The sequence below is a fragment of the Musca autumnalis genome, unplaced genomic scaffold, assembly GCF_047663935.1.
Source record: "Musca autumnalis isolate F117 unplaced genomic scaffold, ASM4766393v1 scaffold_2, whole genome shotgun sequence".
Taxonomy (NCBI): Eukaryota; Metazoa; Arthropoda; class Insecta; order Diptera; family Muscidae; genus Musca; species Musca autumnalis.
The window spans coordinates 37,531,044-37,548,321 of NW_027411755.1; positions in this window are offsets into that span (position 1 = coordinate 37,531,044).

The following is a 17,278-nucleotide window of genomic DNA, read 5'->3' on the forward strand; positions in this document are numbered from 1 at the left end:
CACTGGTGGCTGCCGCACAAGATCTGTGACAAGTAAATAGGTGGACAACAATATTGAGTACTGCAGACTCTGTGAAGACGAGGAAGAAGCAGAAACGATAGAGCACCTTCTGTCGGTACCATAGTCTTATGAACAAAAGGCGCAGGCAAATTTAAAGTCAAATCTGATACTTCGTAAGGAAGTTATAAAAATTCGTTAAAAAATCTACGCCTAGAATACATGAAGGAAGTTATAAAAATTCGTTAAAAAATATAAGCCTAGGATCTATGAAGGAAGGTTTAAAAATCCTTTCGAAAATCTACGCCGAGGATACATGAAGGAAGTTATAAAAATTCGTTAAAAAATCTACGCCTAGGATCTATGAAGGAAGGTTTAAAAATCCTTTCGAAAATCTACGCCTAGGATCTATTAAGGAAGGTATAAAAAAGTTCTTTAAAAAAAAATCTACGCCTAGGATCCATAAAGGAAGGTATAAAAATTCTTTAAAAAATGTACGCCTAGGATTCATGAAGGAAGGTATACAAATTCTTTAAAAAATCTACGCCTATCGGGAGGTAACGTTCTATATGGGTTATATGAAGTAATTCTTTAAAAAATATACGTCTGGGATCCATGAAGGAAGTTATAGAAATTCTTTAAAAAATCTACGCGTAGGATCCATGAAAGAAGGTATACAAATTCTTTAAAAAATCTACGCCTAGGATCCATGAAGGAAGGTATGAAAATTTTTTAAAAAAATTACGCCTAGGCTGCATGAAGGAAGCTATAAAAATGTTTCAAAAAAAATTTCTTTAAAAAATCTCCGTCTAGGATCCATGAAGGAAGTATAAAAATTCTTTAGAATATCAACGCCAAGAATCCTTGAAGGAAGGTATAAAAATTGTTTAAAAAATCTACGCCTAGGATCCTTGAAGGAAGGTATAAAAATTCTTTAAAAATATTACGCCTAGGCTGCATGAAGGAAGCTATAAAATTTTTTCAAAAAAAAAAAAAAATCTTTAAAAAATCTACGTCTAGGATCCATGAAGGAAGTATAAAAATTCTTTAAAATATCAACGCCAAGGATCCTTGAAGGAAGGTATAAAAATTGTTTAAAAAATCTACGCCTAGGATCCTTGAAGGAAGGTGTAAAAATTGTATAAAAAATCTACGCCTAGGATCCATGAAGGAAGGTATAAAAATTCTTTAAAAATCTACGCCTAGGATCCACGAAGGAAGGTATAAAAATTATTTAAAAAATTTACGCCTAGGCTGCATGAAGGAAGCTATAAAAATTCTTCAAAAAATCTACGTCTAGGATCCATGAAGGAAGGTATAACAATTCTTTAAAAAATCTATGCTTAGGATCCACGAAGTAAGGTATAAAAAATTCTTTAAAAATATACGCCTACGATCCATGAAAGAAGGTATAAAAATTCTTCAAAAAAATCTAAGCTTAGGATCCATGAAGGAAGGTAAATTTTTTTTTAAAAAATCTACGCCTAGTATCCATAAAGGAAGGTGTAAAAATTCTTAAAATATTCATTAAAAAATCTACGCCTAGGATCCATAAAGGAAGTTATAAAAATTCTTTACAATATCTCGACATTTGTATACCCCCAACGAAGACTAAATACCAAATTTCAGCCAGTTCGGTGTGATAATGAGGAAAAAACCTCCAAAATACCGAAAATCGGGACGTACCGTTCTATGGGGGCTATATCAAAACGCGGACCGATATAACCGATTTTCGATACAAAACATCCTAGGGGTAATATAATCTTCTATACCAAAGTATAAAGCTCTATTTTGAAATTAACAAGTAAAATAGTGTAAGCCAGCTTTGCCGACAGAGATATACCCTCAACCTCAAACCAAAAGAAAAGAAGGAAACACAATACTTCTGACGTCTACAGGGGATTTTTGAGCTTCCGGACCAATTTCTCAGGAAGTATGGATTTGCCTACGAAAAAAGTTAGAAACGATCCCGGACCAGTCCTTAAACTGTACACTTTCTCAAATTTATGTGGGAGGTACCCGAAAGAGTGGCCCGATGTAGTCAATATTCGGACATACTTCGAGGATGTATGATATAATACAAGGTACAACGTTTGGACCGAATCGTTTTCCTCCTTCGAGGGTTATCATACGTACTACCCAGCAGGCTTTTTTGGATGTAGAGAGCCATTTTCTAAGGAAGTATTGACTTGCCCCCGAAAAAATTGCGCCGTCGTAAAATGACTCACAAGAAGAAATTTTTGGAACAAATTTCAAAATGATCCGAGATGAGCTGTTAAACTGTACTTTTCTCAAATTGTATATGGGAGGTACCTGAAGGACGGCACCGATATAGTTCATATTCCAACCTGATACAGGACTGGATGAAATAATACGATGTGCAAAGTCTGAATCAATCAGAAACTCCCTGCGGGAGTTATCTTACGGATTTGCCATTTTAGCTTGTGTTGTCAAGATTTTGTGGAGCTTTTAGGTCATTATCTCAGGAAATATGGGCGCCGTCGTAAAGGGGCCACAAGGACAATCTTCTGAAAGAAATTTCAAAACTATCCGAGAGGAGCTCTTAATTTTCACTTTTTCCGAATTTTGTGTGGGAGGTATCCGTAGGAGTGGACCGATATAGTCAATATTCGAAACCGACAATTTTGCGGGGTAGATACTCCAAGGAGTGGACCGATATGGCCTATCGTCATACTTAACTAAGTTTGCGCAAAATATTTCGAAGTGCAAAATTTGGTTCGAATCGGTAGAACTAGCCACTACACATGCTTTTCATAGCTTTCAGGCCATTTTCTCGGGAAATGTGGACTTGTCCCTGAATAAACTTGAACCTCCGTAATGGAGGCAGTGAATACAAGTTTTTGCAAAAAGAATCAAAGCGATTTGATACTCAGTTCGTAAATTAAGGTGTTCATCAGTCAGTAGGTGCCGCTTGGGATTTTTATACCCTCAGGATTTGTGCTCGTTTGTGCTTATCGAAATAATGGTTTTAGACAGCAAGTATATTTGGACGAAATCCGTTTCAGGCAATTTGGAGTCAATTTATACCCTAGACAGCCGGCACCGTTAATTTGCATTAAGATCTGCATTTAATTTTAGCCTGACAGATGACAGGTTCTGCATTTACGAAACAGCTGATTGCTGTTTTGTTGTTGTTTGCCTGTAATTTTGTGTTTTCCTTGTGTCTCAGAGCATAAATATGCTCTCTCCCTCATGTGAATATGGGTCATTGATATCAACGCCTGCACGTTGTCGTAACAACAGAGAATATGGAATTCAAATGAGAGGTACATATGTCAGCCGTTGTTTAACAAAGGGACATTACCCTCCCATCAATTCTCTCTCATTTATTTTGGACATCAATGATATGGATTCTCTTTTACGGTATTGCCATATTTAAATACCTAAATGCACATAATACCCTAGACCAGGGATGGAAAATTCAGTACAATAGTACTTTTTTCAGTACCATTTCATTATAAATAGTACCGAAGTACCCCCGCAGCTAATTCAGTACCATTTCACATACTCTAGTGCCACACGTTGACAACTTTTATGTGAAACTAAAAATGCAAAATTCACACTTTGGTACGTTCCAGAACTACAAGAATCTACACATTTTTACTATTTTTTCGATATCATGAAAGAACAAGCATATTGCTTCTAAGATTGACATTTTTATATATGTATGCAAATTTCTAGAAATTTTAAAAATCTGGATGTATGTACCTTTATATTGGGAATACTCCAGAATATTGACATATATTGATCATTTTCTTCGTCTTCCACCCGATGAGAATCCGAAATACGATGTTACAGTCACTACAGTAGACTTATAATTTACATGTCTTCACATCGAGCCGTATCGTAATACCTTCCAATCTGAGAACCAGCAATACCTCTTCTGGGGGGCCATATTAGTACTGACAAACTATCGATAGTCCGATTATCGTTTTGATTACCGACGTATAACAAAGTTAACATCGGTCTCCAAAACATGCTTTTTGGTACCGTTGTTACCAGGTGGTACCGTTCTATGAGGCTATATCAGAACGTGGACCTGATCAAACCTTCAAAGTACCGAAAATCGGGAGGTACCGTGGTATCATACACAGAAAAAAAAATTTTAGCCATTTGATAAAAAATTCAAAGATTCATTAAAAAATTTATCGATTTTCCGGCGATAAAAAAATTGTCATATTGACAAAATTCGATAAAATTATTTGATCACAAAGTAAAAATACAACTGATAATATGTTTCACATATTGACAAAAATATTTATCAAAATATTCCACATTATCAGTTCAATATGAAAAATCCATAAATATTTTAGTCAATATGTGAAATATTTTATCAGTTGTATTTTTACTTTGTGATCAAATAATTTTATCGAATTTCGTCAATATGACAATTTTTTTTATCGCCGGATTTTTTTTCTGTGTATCAAAACGTGGACCGATTGAACCTATTTTCAATACCAAACATCCTAGGAATAATTGAGATTTCTGTACCAAATTAAAAAATTCTATCTAAAATATTTGCAACATTCTTCAAATTTCATAGATTTGTTGTTGTTTTATACTGAATAAAACTGTTTAATTTTTTTTTCTTAAATATATAATAAAAAAGTACCTTTTCGATGAAAAAAGTACCATTTTAGTACTTTTTGAAATTTTTAATTTTCCATCCCTGCCCTAGACAGACGGCAGCGTTAATTTACACTAAGAACTGCATTTAATTTTACCGTGACAGACAACAGTTTCTGCCTTTACGAAACAGCTGATTGCTGGTAAACAACTGTTTTGTTGTTGTTTACTATGTAAATTGTGTCCCAGAGCATGAATATGAATTTATCTCTTCTACAGTATTGCCATATTGAAATACCTAAATTCAGTTTAAATTAACTTTGATTCTGTGCATTAAGAATGTGGATAATTTTAATTTGAATTAATTTGAATTAAGGCAGTTAATGCAAATTAACGCTGCCGTCTGTCTAGGGTATTAGTCATGTCTGTCTGGCTGGGTGGAGCGCACGATTAGAGATAGGTAATGAAAAGCAATAATCGATTTTGGTCTAAAACTAAAAATGCGATTTTTCGGTCTGGCGAATATTTCAATTGCCCTAAAACTCGACTTTCGACTTTTTGATAACCGCCGAAAATCTATTATAATCAACTATTAGTCGTTTTTCGAGTTTTCTTTTGATCCTTTCACAGATGATTTCAGAAAACTGTAGAACCGCCAAAGTCAACTAAAATCTATGGGCAAAATCGAAAATTGATCACAAAATAATCGATTATGCGATTTTCCCTCCAGTCAAAACTCGACTTCGATTTTTAGATTTTTGACTACAAAAAGTCGAATAATCAAAAATCGACATACCCATCTCCCTACGCACGATAACTCTCGAACGGATCAATCGAGGGCAAAAACGAAAATTGATCACAAAATAATTGATTATGCGACTTTCCCTACAGACAAAACTCGACTCCGATTTTTAGAATTTTGACTACAAAAAGTCAACTAATCAAAAGTCGACGTACCTATCCCTACGCTCGATAACTCTCGAGCGGATCAATCAAAGGCAAAATCGAAAATTGATCACAAAATAATCAATTATGCTATTTTCCCTCCAATCAAAACTCGACTTCGATTTTTAGATTTTTGACCACAAAAAGTCGACATATCTATCCCTACGCACGATAACTCTCGAACGGATCAATCGATCGGGTGCAAAATCTGGCGTTCGTAATACTTTGTCTAAACTTAGTGTAAGTTTAAAGATGGTCCACTCCTGCGGGTACCTGCCTCACAAAAGTTCAAAACTTTCCGCTAAAAATTGTGCGCACGATAACTCACGAAGGCAATAACACAGTTGTTTCTTTATTTGCACATCGTAAAATTCCTATCAGACACAGATTGTGTTCAAATATGGACGCTATCGGTCCACTCCTGCAGTTCAAGGCCTGCTCTCGCATAGCTTTGATTCTTTTTGCAACAACTTGTATTCACTGCCCCCCATTATGAAGGTTCAAGTTTTTTCAGGTCCACATTTCCTGAGAAAATGGCCTGAAAGCTATGAAAAGCCCTATTACAGCGTGTGTAGTGGCTGATTCAACCGATTCGAACCAAAGTTTGCACTTCGTAATATTTTGCCCAAACATAGTTAAGTTTGAAGATGGACCATATAGGTCCACTTCTTGGGGTACCTACCCCACAAAAGTTCAAAATTTTCTGTAAAATGGTGTGGTAACTCTCGAAAGGAACAAACGATTTGGTCCAAACTTTGGACATCATATTATTCCTTCCAGGTATAGATCGGCTTCGAATATTGACTTTATTGGTTGACTCCTTCGGATACCTCCCACACAAAATTCGGAAAAAGTGAAGTTTAAGAGCTCCTCTTCGAAAGTTTTGAAATTTCTTTCAGAAGATTGTCCTTGTGGCACCTTTACGACAGCGCCCATACTTCCTGAAATAATGACCCAAAAGCTCCACAAAACCTTGACAGCACAAGCTAAAATGGCAAATTCGTAAGATAAATCAGGGAGTTTCTGATTGGTCCAAACTTTGCACATCGTATTATTTCATTTAGTCATGTATCAGGTTGGAGTATGAACTATATCGGTCCCGTCCTTCAGGTAGCTCCCACACACAATTTGGGAAAAGTGCAGTTTAACAGCTCATCTCGGATTGTTTTGAAATTTGTTCCAAAAATATCTTCTTACGGGCCATGTTACGATGGCGCAATTTTTTTCGGGGACAAGGCCATACTTCCTGTTAAAATGGTCCACATATCCAAAAAAAGCCTGCCGATACCAACTAAGCTGGGAGGGAGGCTATGTTAGCTCGATTAATTCAAATATTAATTAAAAACTTTCATAAATAATGGCCTTCGTGCTAAAAAGGCAATAATAAAGGAAAACGATTTGGGCCAAACGTTGTTCCTTGTATTATATCCAATGAACGTAAACAAACAAAACGATTCCCGTACCAATCACACAAAGCCACAAACTTTTCAGCTTCTCTGAATCGTTTCGTTCTCAAAACAAAAAAAAAACACAAACTTTTCAATGCAAAATGATGAAAACCGTACGATTGCTGAAATGTACTTTGGTTATGCTTTGCCGAGTTGTTTCATTCACCACCGAAACAAAAAGAATTTTTGGCAAACATTTACTGTGCGAAATGACACATACACATGTGATGGCTTAATAACAACAACAACAACAATTTTAGCACTGTTGTTACCCGCTTGCGCGATGGGCTAGTTCGGCATCGGAAACTCGTCGATTCTCAGCGTTACAGTAACTAGTTCCACTTCTGACCCCTCACAGTGTAATCAACTGTAAACTTTAACATGGGGATGTCATAGGAGGTAACCAATTGACACTCTATGCATTACCTGTAGGTGGTATTGTACTAGTTCCAGGTTTACAGTCATATACCAGTTTATTTATAAACAAGTGAGAAAAGGCTATAGTCGGTACGGGGCCGACTATGTGATACCCTACACCACACCCTCTGTGCATAATCTTTTCACTTGAAAACATTTCTTTTAAGCTGGGTACACATTGTCAGTTTTGAATGACAGCTTTGTTGGTGCTTGCTAGTGTGGCCGTTCATTTTTGTCATTCATCATGCAACCGCAAAATGTTTTGTGGTTGCTGGACGGTTTGACAGTTATCCATAATTGCGAAATATCGACATTCAAAACTGACAATGTGTACCCAGCTTTAGGGAGATACGAAAGTTTTCACCTATCTGGCTTTTATACCAAATGACTTAAGGCGAACTGAACCAAAATAATTAATTATACCCTACACCACTATGTGGAAAGGGTATTATAAGTTTGTTTTGGTAAAAATTCATGTAACACCGCGAAATACTCGTCGGAGACCCCCAATGTGGTATACCAATCTTCATATCTCGGCGAGATAAAGCGATTTTGAGATGTGTGTCCGTCCGTCCGTGTGTCCGTCTGTCCATTATAAATTGTAATCAAACTCCAGGCCGCAATTATGGACCGATCGTCACGAAATTTAGTATGCAGGTCGGTTTCACATCAGAATAGATCGCTATTTTAATTGGTGATGATCGTGAAATATTTAGCGGGCGAAATGGACCAAAAACATAATTTTTATCCGATTTTGAAGCTGCACTTGACCTAAGTGTTACTCTTCCAAGTATAGCTTACTTGCCCGGAATGTCTCTTCCAGGAATAAAGATAAAAGCTGTATATTAAAATTTTTCACAATTTTCACACAAAAGTTGTGGTCCATTTAACCATCTAAATATTATCTGATCGCCATCTCGCATTGCATGCGTCTTCTTTGTCATATACTCTTACCTTATTCAAAATTTCGAGGCGATCGGACTATTATTGCGACCTACAGAGCAGCTTCAATATCGGATAAAAATTATGTTTTTGGTCCATTTCGCCCGCTAAATATTTCACGATCATCACCAATTAAAATAGCGATCTATTCTGATGTGAAACCGACCTGGATTGATGTCAATTGTGTTGGTGTACATGATACGATAACTAGACATCGGATTTTGCATATTTGCATATTTTTTATTAATAAAGATACGAAAATTCTGATTGGACCAAAATTCGTTTTGAAGAAAACTGAATGCAATGACAGGCTCATATTTTTTATTTTTTTGCATATTTGCATATTTTGCATATGCACAAAATATGCAAAAAATATGCAAAATATGCAAAAAATATGCAAAATATGCAAAAAATATGCAAAATATGCAAGTAATTTTTTTGACAAAAATCATGAAATTAAATTTGGAAAGTCATCAAAAAGTGTTCTATATTAAGTTTATTGCCGTTAAACGTCGATTTCTTAGCAGATTATCATGTTATTAGTTATTATTCCGCCACAGCAATAAATCTGGACTAAAAGACTTAGAAAATTTCCTATAACACAGCCTTCTTATTACAACATAAGTTGCTTTCTAATACAAATTTGTTCAAAAACTCAATCAGAAATGTCAAAATTTATGTATCCAAATATGTTGATAGGTTCTGCTCGGCCAAAATTGTCTGACAGAATAACAAATGAGCTAGAAATTAAGGAAATATTGAATATTACATAAAATCTTTCATATTTAATTAAAAACATATAACAAATATATACGGTGCCATCATGAATATTTCCCTCTGAATTTTCCACACGGAAAACAATTTTTAAAAGTGAAATTCTTTTAAAATCAATATTTGTTAAAAGTTGAAAAGTACTAGATTCGCTTCATTATGGCGTATACTAGTCGAATCGACAAAAATATTCCCTTTTTGAGCATAAATACGGAAATAAAAAATTGTGAAATTGGGGAAAGGAAACAAATTCTGCACGGAATTTTTATTCATGATTGCACTGATAACTATATTTTAATACCCTAAGGGTATTATGTCTTAGTGAATGAGTTTGCAACATGCAAAATGAAACGAAATAGACCCACAGTTCCTTTTGATGATCTGCATAGATTCGCACTTATCCATCTCGCCATATCTTTTTGAAAATAAAGCACAGGTCACATTTATAGACCACTTCGCATAAAATTGGGGATTTTTTGGCCCTAGGGCGATCCCTATTTTGGTAAGAATTGATTCAGATTTGGATATTGCTCCCATATATACAGTTGATTCGCGATAATCCCTACACCACAGGTTTCGGCGGTGTCCGAATTATGAAAATGTTCGGATTAACGAATTGTAAGGAAAATAAATTATTTTATATGATTAAATCACTCGTGGAAGTTATATAATAATACTTTTTTAAATTGTAACTGCTAATTACGAACACTTAAATGAAAGTGCTCTACGTGTAAAAACTAGTGAGATTTTTCTACTCGAAAATCCGGAAAAAGAAAAAGCCAATCAGATTGTGAAAGTAGTGCTAGAAATATGGCGTTTTTAAAGTTTACATCAGGATGCAAGCAAACCTAGAGACAGATGCATAATTTCATCGTTTTGTAAATTAATATTCCTTAAAATCATTGCCTTTTAGGTGTATAGTGCATTTGGCAACTTTAATGACAATATTGCGCGAATATTTTTCTTAATATATTTATTTATATCCTATACAACAAGACTAATGTGTCATGAAAGGTTTGTCCTTGTACTCGATAATTTTTACTAAATGTTGCTGAAACAATTTTTTTACCAACTTCTCCATTAAACAACTGTCAAAATTCTAAGCATTGGTAATAATTAGTACAAATTATCGAGTACACGGACAGGTATAAATTAAACAATTGTGTATACAAAAGGGTTATGATTTTTCGACTGTGTTATCAAAATTGTTTTCCTGTAGCAGGAATGAATGAACTATATTTTTTAGTATTCCAAATACTTTTCTAGCAGAAATATGTGAGTGGTTTTGCCATTTTAAAGACAATTCCAAGGTTTTTGACTTATTTTACCACTACCACTCTATTGTTTGGTTTTTCTAAGTGATGTCATATTGCACTAATCATTGGACGTTCTTCATTGTTCTTATTATTCATCGTGGATGGGTATAACAATAATGCATTACTTTTCGCCGAGGAGTGAACATTTTCCAATTCTGAATTATGCGTACAATATAGACCGAAATTATAAAATTATGTATTTTTAGTGCATCAAACTAAAACCATGTCATCAATATTAAAGCGGCAGTTAGAGCATTTTTCCAAAGAAGCTTTTTGACCATAAAGAACAAAAATTGCCAATTTATGTCTGTATAAACTGAATAAAGGACTAAACACTATAAATATATTAAAATCTAATATGTGGATATTCAAAACGTATACTTCTAATTATAGTTATATTCCAGAACCTGGAATCGTAAATGGTACCTTAGTACTTTTTCCCATTTTTCGCCAAAAACTACAAAAAATTGCGCTTTTATCTAAACAAAAATAGCGATGACTAACTCTAGCTCCTTTGTTTTTCTGCTAGACAATTTTGGCCGATTAGAAACTATCACCATATTTGGACGCGTTGATTTTGACATTTCTGATTGAGTTTTTGAAATTTTTCTATTATCTATCTACATTTGTATAGGAAGCAAATTATGTTGTAATAGGAATGCTGGGATATTTGACATTTTCTTACCTTGTGAAAACTGATTTAAGTCTTGTTAGTCTAGATTTATTGCTGTGGCGGAATATCTGGAGAGTCTCAATAACATAATAATCTGCAAAAAACTATGTTAAACGTCAAAAAACTTAATATAGAATGCTTTTTTCATGATTTTCCAAGTTTAATTGACAATTTTTGTCAAAAAAACACTTGCATATTTAGCATATTTTTTGCATATTTTGCATATTTTTTGCATATATATTGCATATTTTTTGCATATATTTTGCATATTTTTTGCATATTTTTTGCATATTTTTGATATGACCCCAAATATCGAAAAATTGACCCTCAAAACGCCTAGATCCAAAATTTGAGTCCAATCGGATAAGAAATAAAAAACATGCTAAAATCCGATGTCTAACGATAACAGAGTTACAGCCTAATACACCCTGTTATTTCTTTGTAGTGTAATCATAAACACGCTAGAGGAAGCAATTATAGCTCAATAATCACGAAATTTTGCACGAGGTAAGACTTTAGGTCGAAGTAGATACTTACAATTTTGGATGATGATCTGATAATATTTAGCGGGTAAAATGGAAATTTCTTTTGTATGAAAAATACAAAAAAAAACTTTTTGGTCTATATTCTATTTCCTGGAGGACATATACCGGTAAAGTAGACTACATAAATAGATATACTGATCTGCGTGCCTGCTATATAACGGGCCTACTGCTTAAAATATAATGGGTTTTGTGTAGAGAACCACATTTGCCCATTCCCAGTTTTTGCATTATTGCAAATTACATGGTGCCCTAACGTTTTAATTGCACAATTGGATTTTTATTCATACATTGCAGCATGGGTAGCTTTGCAACCTTTTTTCAAAACGATTCCCCCGCCAGGCAAAATCAAATTTTTAACAGTGGCAAAATATCCTTCAGTAAGGTTTGCGACATTTTCTGAGTATTTCAGCCATGTAAAACTTCTCTACAAGTGGTGTCTTAGGACACGCCGTTCGGACTCGGAGATAAGCTGTGGGTCCCATATCATTGAGCGAATATGAATCGGGGTACACTCACTCATTGATATGAGAGAAGTCTCCCTTGTACTTTCTAGGATGTTTGTGAAACAATTATCATATTATTATTTAATCTTGGTGTAATACGGTACCAGAATGCACAAAGTTACTTCTTACAATAAGTTTATTTGTTCCATAAAGAAATTTTGATATGTGGAAAGCTAATTCCCAGGAGTAAAGGTGTAGAGTATCACATGGTCGGCCCCGTCCGACTATAGCCTTTTCTTACTTGTATTTAATTTTATATTTGACTACTATCGACATCACCAACAGCAATATGCTTCTATCTCTGTGAGAAAATTTCGTGATGATCCGATGAAAATTCCGACCTGTAGTGTGATTGCAGAAAAAGTGGAAAAGGGATGCATTACCGACTATTGCGATATCTCTATTATTTTACCACCTACGCCAACCTAATTTGCATAATTTTAAAGATGGGATTTTCTACTTTCTTAGTCAGGCTTTGCTTTAAAAAGGTCCCCAACCAAAGGTGTGATATCCGTCATTATTATTAAAATCGCAAAAATGAAAAGTTGGGTTCTATTAACGACTATTGCGATATCTTCGTTGTTTGACCACCTACGACAACCTTCGTAACATGGTTGTAAAGGTGATATTTTCTATTTTCATCGCCAGGTTTTGCTTTTTATATACCCTTATAGACGCTTTGGGTGCCACCGTGGTGCAATGGTATGCACACCCGCCTTGCACGCTGAAGGTCGTGGGTTCGATTCCCCGGCCAGTCGACATCAAAATTTTCAACGGTGGCAAAATACCCCTCAGTAATGTTGGCGACATTTCCTGAGTATTTCAGCCATGTAAAACTTCTCTACAAAGTGGTGTCTTAAGACACGCCGTTCGGACTCGGCGATAAACAGTAGGTCCCATATCATTGAGCTAATATGAATCGGGGTGCACTCATTGAAATGAGAGAAGTCTCCCTTGTCCCGTATGGGATGTTTGTGGAACAATTATATATATATATATATATATATATATAGACGCTGAGATATTTGCTTTGGAATAAAATGTTGACTTTTTCTCCAAATATTTTTTTTGCTCATTCCGACACCTAAATATTATCCGACCATCACCAAAATCAATAGGGTTCTTCCTCTGTGAGACTTCCATTAATCCTCAAAATTTCGAGACGATCCGATCAAAATTGCGACCTGTAGCGTGATTTCCAAAAAAATTGAAAAATGGGATGTATTACGGACTATTGCCATATCTCCGTTATTTGATCATCTACGCCGACCAAGTTTGCATCATTGTGAAGATGGGATCTTCTACTTTCATAGTCAGGCTTTGCTTTTGGAAAGTCTTCAACCAAAGCTGTGATATTCGTCATTATAATTAAAATCGCAAAAATTAAAAGTTGGTTTTTATTTGCGACTGTTGTGATATCTTCGTTGTTTGATAACCTACGAGAACCTATTTAACATCATTAGAATGGTGATATTTTCTAATTTCATTGGCTTGGTTTTGCTTTTGCTATACTTCTTATAGAAGCTGAGATATTCGCTATAATATAATATACGACCCCTAAATATTATCCGACCATCACCAAAATCAATAGGCTTCTTCCTCTGTGAGACTTCCATTAACCCTCAAAAATTCGAGACGATCCGACCAAAATTCCGACCTGTAGCGTGATTTCCAAAAAAATGGATAAATGGGATGTATTACCGACTATTGCGATATCTCGGTTATTTGGTCACCTACGCCGACCGAATTTGCGTCATTGTAAAGACGGAATCTTCTACTTTCACAGTCAGGATTTGCTTTTGGAAAGTCCCCAGCCAAAGCTGTGATATTCGTCATTATAATTAAAATCGCAAAAATTAAAATTTGGGTTTTATTTGTGACTATTGTTATATCTTTGTTGTTTGATCACATACGAGAACCAACTTTACATCATTAGAAAGGTGATATTTTCTATTTTCATTGTCAGGTTTTGCTTTTGGTATATTCCATACAGAAGCTGAGATATTCGCTTTGGAAAAAACGTTGTCTTTTTATCCACATAAGTTTTTTGCCCATTCCGACCCCTAAATAACCCAAATCGACTCAGCTCGTCGAGACATTCATTTTGGTATATATAAGTATGGGTCTACGACCATTACTTCGATGCGTTACAAACTTTTTGGCCAAAACCAACTTATAATACCCTCTCCACATAGTGGTGTAGGGTATAAAAAGTGGCGGGAAATAGTCACAACTGACGCTTCGTCGTTTACTTGGGGATATATAGGTGTCAATTGGTTCCCTTCGCATTACTTATGGGTCAATTGTGAACTAGTACTACTTACCTCTAGTTTAGGACTATTTAAATTGCGACAAATGGAATGGAAAGAAGAGGGCGATTTGCATATTTCCTTCGTATTCCTTTTTTATACCAGAACAATATGAATAATATGTACGAAGATATTCAATCCATCAACACTAGCTTCTGTTATTGGATGCTTCATTTATATTAAAGTTATGAAGAAAATGTAAATGTGAATTATTTATACAACTCGTCGTTTAAGTTAAATTAATTAAGTCGCAACTGACGCACAATGTCGCGAGTTCATATTAACTGTGGCCAAAAATAGAAGGAGTTGTCGTAGGTGCATCAATTTTGGTACAAGCACCTATTATTGACTTACAATCTTCAGGTCGGTCCACGTTTATATATATAGCCCCCATAGAACCGTACCTCCCGATTTTCGGTATTTTGAATGTTTTAGACACAATGACCAACCGAAAGTATTTAAATTTTGTGGTTAGTCTTCAGCAGAGGTATTAAACATTCCAACAGAGAATTGTGGGATTAGGTCCACGTTTCGATATAGCCCCCATACAACGGTACCTCCCCATTATCGGTATTTTGAAGATTTTAGCCTCATTATTACACCGAAATTGCTGAAATTTGGTATTTAGTCTTCGTAGGGGGCATTATATCTTCACCTTGAAATTTGTCTGCATAGGTTCACGCCTTCATATAGCCCCCATAGGACGGTACCTCCCGATTTTCGGTATTTTGGAGGTTTTAGCCTGATTATCACACCGAAATAGCTGAAAATTGGTATTAAGTCTCCGTTGGGGGACTTATAACCTTCCACCAGAAACATGTCGGTATAGGTCCTCGTCTTCCTATAGCCCTCATAGAACCGTGCCTCCTCATTTTCGGTATTTTGAGTGTTGTGGCCTCAATATCCACCCGATATGACTGAAATTTGGTGGTTAATCTTCATATTGTTTGTGAGCATATTGAATATACCAAACTCTTGTCTTTATATATGAGAATTTTCCTTTAAAATTTTTTTTTGACCGATTAGTGGTCAAAAAGCGGTCAATTTTTTTGTAAAAAATAGAATTTTGATTTTCGCTGTTTACAATTTTTTTAAAAATTGAAATTTTTAAAATTTCTCTCGTCTTAAAGCAAGATTATTAGGTACTTAATAAGTCCACAAAAATATATGATGATCGGTTCATTCGTTTTCGCGCTATAGCCAACACCGCAAAACGATTTGTTTAAAAATGGGGTATCCTCTCAGTAAGGTGGTCGCTGAAAAAGAGAAATGACACATTCGTCTGCAAACCTCTGCAGCTGGGACCTTGATATATTTGAAGTACTCACTTTTTACTACTCATACAGCAAAAAATATCGATATACACTTTTATACAATTTTTTTCCCACTCCACTCAATTTAACATTTGCTTCAGAAAAGTAATAAACTTAGTAATACATGTTTGGGTAAATGTAAACACCATATGATTAATATTTACATGCAAACAAAAGTGTAGCCAAGTTTATTACATCCCAAGAGAACTTAGGAACCATTTTTGTAGCGACCGTTATTTTTAAATTTTAAATATTAATGCATAATATAATTTATTAATTTTAGAAAAAAACACACAAAAATACGTATTAACTAAAATTGTCGGATTTAAATCCTCATATAGCAAAAACTACTTCACGTATCAGTACCAAAATTCAGATTCTTCTTAATTAATATGTTTTCTATCACTCCCCATCTATAAATTTGTTCAACGAAGCATTTAGTTTTTACCATTTTTGGCCACGGTCGTGACACTGTGTGACGCCTCCTCGTTTACTTGGGGATAAAAAGGTGACAATTGGTTCCCTTCGCATTACTTAAGAGCCAATATTTGTACTAGTACTGATTAGATCTAGTTCTGGACTACTTAAATTGCGACAATTGGAATTTTCGTCGCAATCGGGTAGTGCATGGTTTTTCAATTAGTGAATGGAGAGAGAAGCTCTATTTGCTTGCTCGCTAGTAAAGAGCCGCGGAATGTTGTTTTTCAACCACCAAACGAATCATTCATGTGTTTTGAACTTTTCCGTTTTCCATCTGTTGTTGCGGAATTGAAAACTTTTCGCTATTCGTTTTGTTCGCACTCACGAATGTAAACGAAACAAAACTAAACAGCGAGTATGGTCAACGTGGGTTATGTTTCGTTTTGTATTGTTCGCATGGAAAATACGAAACGAAACCATTTGAAATGTTTTCTAAAGTATTTTTACGTACGCTGATCAACAAAAAAGATTTTGGATATGCAGTATCTGCTTGGGTGTTACCGCCGAGAGCATCCCTGCCACGATCTAGAGGACAGGCTTCTCCCACCCAAGCAAATCAGGCAAGATCTTGCCTGGATAGAGAGAGGTCCAAAGCTAAAAGCGATAACCTCTAGATCACCGAGCTTATCAGGCAGGCTTGAATATCATTCACACTGAAGTACTTATACCCATCCATCGCAGCAGAAGAACGCCAGCTACCAAGGCAAACACGAGTGACTTTAGCTCAATAAGGATCCGGACGATGGAGCCCGCTGAATTCATTTTTGGCGCGAATTAATGGCAGAATACCCAATACACCACGCACTGCATTTGTGTTGCTGCCCAGCCAACCCCACTCACCGGACTCTTGATTCTTTGTGGACAAAGTAGTCCAGTTAGATAGAGTTGCTTAAAGTATACATCTTACCGGTAATGTATAAGCTCCTTAGGGGAGCCTATACATGAGTTGGCCATTCGGTCTTAGGTAATGACCATAGATGTATAGTGCTGGCTGATCATCATGTCACCTGCTCTGACAAATTAAGTTATCTG